The sequence below is a fragment of the Rhincodon typus genome, chromosome 8, assembly GCF_021869965.1.
Source record: "Rhincodon typus isolate 14 chromosome 8, sRhiTyp1.1, whole genome shotgun sequence".
Classification (NCBI taxonomy): domain Eukaryota; kingdom Metazoa; phylum Chordata; class Chondrichthyes; order Orectolobiformes; family Rhincodontidae; genus Rhincodon; species Rhincodon typus.
The window spans coordinates 77985963-77992218 of NC_063339.1; positions in this window are offsets into that span (position 1 = coordinate 77985963).

A 6256-nucleotide genomic window follows, 5' to 3' on the forward strand; every position below is an offset into this window, starting at 1 on the left:
ACCAAGTATCCCGTGTTTAAGTCCCACCTAGAGACATAACGTCTCCAAACAGGTTAATTAGAAAATGTCTTGGAGCAGGTGGGGCTCTTGTAATCCCTATCTTTTGAGCGAGGAAATCAGAGTTCAAGTCCTGCCTGCTCCATATTTGAAGAGGTTGATTAACAATATTTTGGATATTTGTAAAGAGGAGTTGGAGTCAGACATTATTGTTGCATTCTGTATATCAAGAACTATCAAGAACATTATTTGTATCTAGTTTCATATTTCATCTGGCTTGGGATCCGAAGTACCTGAATTCTCCTGCTCTTAGCTGTATGTCTGCTAACAATTCTTTATGCTTATGCTGTACCATTTCCTATAATGTTAGTAATATTGTCTTCCAATTGATTGCGATCAGTTAATTTTCTCCAAATTTTTCCCATTGGTGTGATTGGAAATTATCAGTTCCTAGTGTCCTGCCAGTGCTTCAATCATTCTTCATACCTGATCTTAATAAGTGATAGGAGTTTTCATGCTAGATACCTAAAACTACATTGTAGTTGTAGTTACTAAGAGACATTAGTAGGAGGAAGCTTGGAGGTTTCCCCTCTCTACCAACCGTCCCTGCTCAGCCCAGGAGCAGTGAGCCCAACTGTTTAATGTCAGTCACATGAGTACAAACTGTCTCAACCACGATTTGTTTGAACTATAAAGTCGATATGCTAAACAGTTGAATCAGTATAGAAATATGTAACTTGGCAAATAAAAGTAGTTTGTGGAAGCATCGGAAAACATTTGCAATGTTGTTCATTTGATAGCAGTGCAGCCTCGAAGTCCAAAGGTTGTCAGTACAAGGTTCAAGTCCCACACTTCGGTGCATGATCTAAACTGTCACTTGTGCGCATTACTGGGGATCTGCTTTTTAAAAATACTCACTATTGGTACAAGTATAAACTGAATGATATCTACCCAGGTGAATGTTACTAATCCCATGCCACTGCTTGAACAAAAGTAGAGGGTTCTCCTAATGCTCTTCTCTCAACCAACATCGTTTCAATATCAGTATTAATTTTCTGATATAACGTTGACCTTTTTTCTTTCATTGTTCTTGTAATGTTAGCAAGACTGTGTTTATTTCCCACAGTTGTGTTGTTATGTAGCAATTATCTGTGCAAGTTAGTGTCTTTTGCATTGAGTCACAGTTAGATCAGACTGGCAAAATCCTTTCCCAAAACCTAAAATTCACAAATGACTGACTTTCAAGGTCGTTGGCTTTGATCAGCTGGTTTTATTATGTTTAACATGCAACTTGAAATTGTTTTATAGGTTACTTGGCCTAGCCACATCACCATTGTTTTGTCATAATTATATTTTGGAACACCTTTTGTGAGGTGTCATTCTTCGCTGAACAACCTCTGTGTTCTTTTTTAAAAATGATCTCAAATGCTATCTCTTGATTCAGACTTCTGGTCTTTCCTTCTTTAACTTGGCACTCACCTTCCAAGAATAGCTTCTGCACTATCTGTAGCTTCAGAGCTGTTCATAGAATCATAGAACTGTACGGCACTGAAATGGACCCTTTGGTCCAACCTGTTCATGCTGACCAGATAGCCTAAATAAATCTAGTCTCATTTGCCAGCATTTGGCTCATATCTGTCTAAACCCTTACTGTTCATATACCCATCCAGGTGCCTTTTAAATGCTGTAATTGTACCAGCGTCCACCACTTCCTCTGGCAGCTCATTCCATACACACGCCACCCTCTGCGTGAAAAAGTTGCCCCTTTGGTTCCCTTTCAATCTTTCCCCTCTCACCTTAAACCTATGCCTTCTAGATTTGGACTTTTCCCACCCTGGGGAAAAGACCTTGCCTAATTTTCCAATCTATGCCCCTCATGATTTTACAAACCTCTATAAGGTCACCCCTCAGCCTCTGACACTCCAGGGAAAATTGCTTAAGCTTATTTAGCCTCTCCCTATAGCTCAGACCCTCCAATCCTGGCAACGTCCTTTGTAAATCTTTTCTTAACCCTTTCAAGTTTCACAACATCTTTCCTTTTGGAGGGAGACCAGAATTGCACGCAGTATTCCAAAAGTGGCCTAACCAACTTTCTGTACAGCTGCAACATGACTGTCCAACCCCTGTACTGAATGCACTGACCAATAAAGGCAAGCAGACCAAACCCCGCCTTCACTATCCTATCTAACTGTGACTCCACTTTTACATTTTTTTTACTTTTAAGCTGGTTTTTCCCCATTGCCTCCTTTTGATCAGTTTGTTCTGTACTCTAAGTAGCTCTTAAATTTTGCTTCGAGAATGACTGACTGATTCAACTTTTTCTGTGCTCTGGCTGTCATGCTCTTATTTATTTTGTTTCAGTATTGAAATTTTGTTTTAAAGCTCTGATCAATCTCTTTTTTTCTGAAAATTATTTCAAAATGCTGTCAACTTGGATGGCTGTGATCGACCGTGAATCCATTGATGCTCTGCCATCCTGTTGTTGCAGGTGCCAGTAGAAATCACCTTGGATTTCACTGCAAGGAGGAAAGTTCTTAGCAAATTGAGGTGTTGTCCTGTGCAGCTTCTGGGGCTGGTTGCAAACTGCCATTGATAGAGTCCTGTGAAAACTACTACAGTTATGTTCAATCCATGGTGTGAAAATCTTGGATGCAATACGGGCTAATAGTGCGGCAAAATATTCTGTAAATTGTTGCCCAGTTGTAGTGCAAGTGTCAGGTTGTCAGTGATAAATGTGCTTCCTTCACTCTGAAGGATGAAGATTCTGATTCCGTTTGAATCTTACCTATACTCGTCTGCGGAGGGGTGTTCTTGTGTGCAACTGTTTGGAACAGAGCTTGAGAACTGCAATTTATGGGAGTTGTTTTCCTGATCCATTGGTTATACATTGAAATATTATTTTAATAAATACTCAGCAAATTTTAAGAACTGTTTCCCTATGATCCTTTTTCCCAAAGTGTGGTTCATGTGTCAGCACTTTCTGATGTTTGGTCCATAAATTCTGCAAAAGGATATCTAGGTTTATGAATGTATGGTATCACGAGCCAGACTGAAAACCTGGAGTTGTAAGTGGGAGCTCTTGCAAGGCAGCATTCCACTTTCCACTTCTTCTGCCACTTTGAAAGCACTGACCTGCTGCAGTATGGCTGGGCAGAAGACTCGAGTCTTGTATTACCTCAGCCATGTGACTATTTCAGTATTACTTAATGGGATGTGGATGTCACTGGTCAGGCCAGCATTTATTGTCCATCCCTAATTGCCATGACAACCACATGGTTTAAGTTGAGGCCTGACTCTTTAAGGACAGCAAATACTTTCCCAAAAAGCCATTCGTAAACCTGATGAATTTTTGCAACTATTGCTATTAAGCTAGCTTTGTTTAACTCCTAAGTTTTATTCCTCGATTCAAATTACACCATCTGCCATGGTGGGACTCCAACCCATGTCCCCCAGAGCATTTAGCCTGGTTCTGAATTACCCATCCAGTATCATTACCACTACACTACTGCTTTCCCTCCTTTATATGTATGGGTCTGGTTAGACAGATATTAGTCTGTTGGATTGTTCAAGACATTGTGGCTGTGCCCGATACACTTTGCATCAAGAAGTGCTGAACCTAATCAGGATTAAGAACCTTGTGCTATTCTGTTGAGTTTATAAATAAAGTTTGAAAATTATACAAGCCTAATGTCTAATCTATTCTCTCTGCTGAGGAAATGTGTGGGGCTGCACAACATTCTGGGATCTGATCATTCCCTCATGGGGGATACTGTAATAGCAGTAGTTCAAAGGACAGTGCTGTTCAGAGCTGTGAAAGGAGGTACTTGATGACAAGTTCATGAGATGGTTCAAATTTTATTACGGTTTGGTGAGTCTGCTCTGAAACTTTGTATTATACACTGATAAAATCAAAGCAGTAATGGCACATCTTTAGACGATACCTAGTGTATAAGCTATTGAACTCTGGTTTGAGGAAGGTATACGGTTTAAAGAGGATGCATTCCAGATTAATTTTTGGTAAGAGGAAATATAAATGAGAAGGAAGACCTATGTGGATAATAGAAATTGAGCACTAAACCCAGACCAGTTGCGGTGCCTTCACCAAACTGTATTAACTCACTTTAATATGTAGCTCTTCCTTGTGGCTTCCTTATCTGGTTGATGGTCTATAGCTTCAAAAGCTTAAAACAATCAGTGTTTCATATTGACAGCTGCCATCTTGCTGACAAACTCAAGTGAATCAACATTTAACATATTCCTCTGAAAACATTGCTCCTGTATTGACAGCTGTAACAAATTGCATCAGTGCTGCTGAGACAATCCACAACATGGTAACATTCTCGTTAGTGATGAGTACCACTTGTGTTCTTCATGAATAGTGAAAGTGTGGAACTTAACCTGTTAATCAAATTTCCAAGATAGCTTATGAGCTACCTTTTCCTTTCAAGGTAATCTGAGATAGACTGGACACTTTTCAGGACTGCTGAAACTCATGAACAGGCCTCCGGTTCCCACTCTCTCCCTATTTATTTCAGAACCCCCTTCCCCTCCCCCTCTTCTGATGAAGGGTCTAGGCCCGAAACGTCAGCCTCTCTGCTCCTATGATGCTGCTTGGCCTGCTGTGTTCATCCAGCTCTGCACCTTGTTGTCTCCGGTTGATGCTGCTTTCAAGCCAAGACCATGTTCTGCCCATTGCACAAATGAGCAATGTGAGAAATGTCTTTTGGTGCCACTGTTCATGTCAAAGACTGGTGGATCAAGTCAAACGGCATGTGTCTTTACCTAATGCAACATGTAAACTAGCGACCTTACCTGTCTGTGCTTGCAAATCTCAGTACAATACCCAACATTGCATGTCATTTTGTGATTGGGTAACATTTGCTAAATAATCCTAACCATGCAAAGAATTGCAGTAACAATCATTTTAAGGTTCTCAGTCTTGTGTGCAGTGCACTTGCATGCACAGGAAAAGACACACATTAAGGCACAGGGCAGTGTTCTCTCCAAACAGCAATAATGTGTGCACACACTGCACCTGTTTCAACTTAACAAAATAGATAACTGCCATTTGCTGGACCATTGGTAATGGCGTAGTCCTGAGAAATCAGTCAGCCTGCCTGATTGAAGTTTGAACAAAGCTTCTATGTTGAAGTTTACTGGCAGTCACCATCTATGACTGCCTCTACCAATCGACACACTCCTCTTTTATAGCGTAATGCTGTTTTCTTTTATGTACATACATGAATATTTTCCTGATGAGTTTCACATGTAAAAGCTTTGATACAGTATATCTATTTTTAGCAATGCTCAAGTTCATTACTACCAAATGGCTACTCATCTAACCCTTCTCATCTCAAATAAATCCTAGGGTAACATCTTGTGACTTCCCAGTGTTCCACTGTAATTACAGGCTTGAAAGAACAACATCTATTTTGCAGTTTTATTTGCAGTTAGAGTTTGTGAGAGATTTGTATGGCTGTAATGAGTTTGCCTGAAATGCAAGTGACTACACCACAGTCAGTTGCTGTCCAAGAAGGACCATGTAAATGTCAGTCAGATAAAGAACAAACGTACTCAAAAGATCAGTGAAAGGCCTGGAGTAATATTTAGCCTTTCTTGCACTAGTATAAATAAGGTCAATTCTTGAGCAAGCCGTTTCCTCCTAATTGTTGGAATGTTTTATTCTGAAGACAAACTTGCTCCTTCTGGTCCTAAGTTGTGTAGTTTAGATTATTTTTCTAATTAATCTGTTCCCATCTCTGGAGCAGATGGGATTTGAACCCATACATTACCATTGTGCCACAAGAGGCCTCATGAGTATAGTTTAAGTTTTTTTTTTAAAGTCATGGACCCTCTCTACAGTAAGGAAGCGATCCATTTGGCCCAATGAGTCCACACAAGCCCTCTAAAGAGCATCCCACCCCAACCCATCCTTGTAACCCTGCATTTCCCAATACATCTATGGACTGTTGGAGGAAACCAGAGTACCTGCAGGAAACCAGAGGAAACCCACGCAAGACACTGGGGGAATGTTTGGACTCCACACAGACAGTTGCCTGAGGCTGGAATCGAACCTGGGACCCCAGCACTGTGAGGCAGGAGTGCTAACCACTGAGCTGGGGTAGTAGGAACTGCAGATGCTGGAGAATCTGAGACAACAAGGTGCAGAGCTGGATGAACACAGCAGGCCAAGCAGCATCATAGGAGCAGAAAGGCTGACGTTTCGGGCCTAGACCCTTTTTCTGATGAAGGGTCTAGG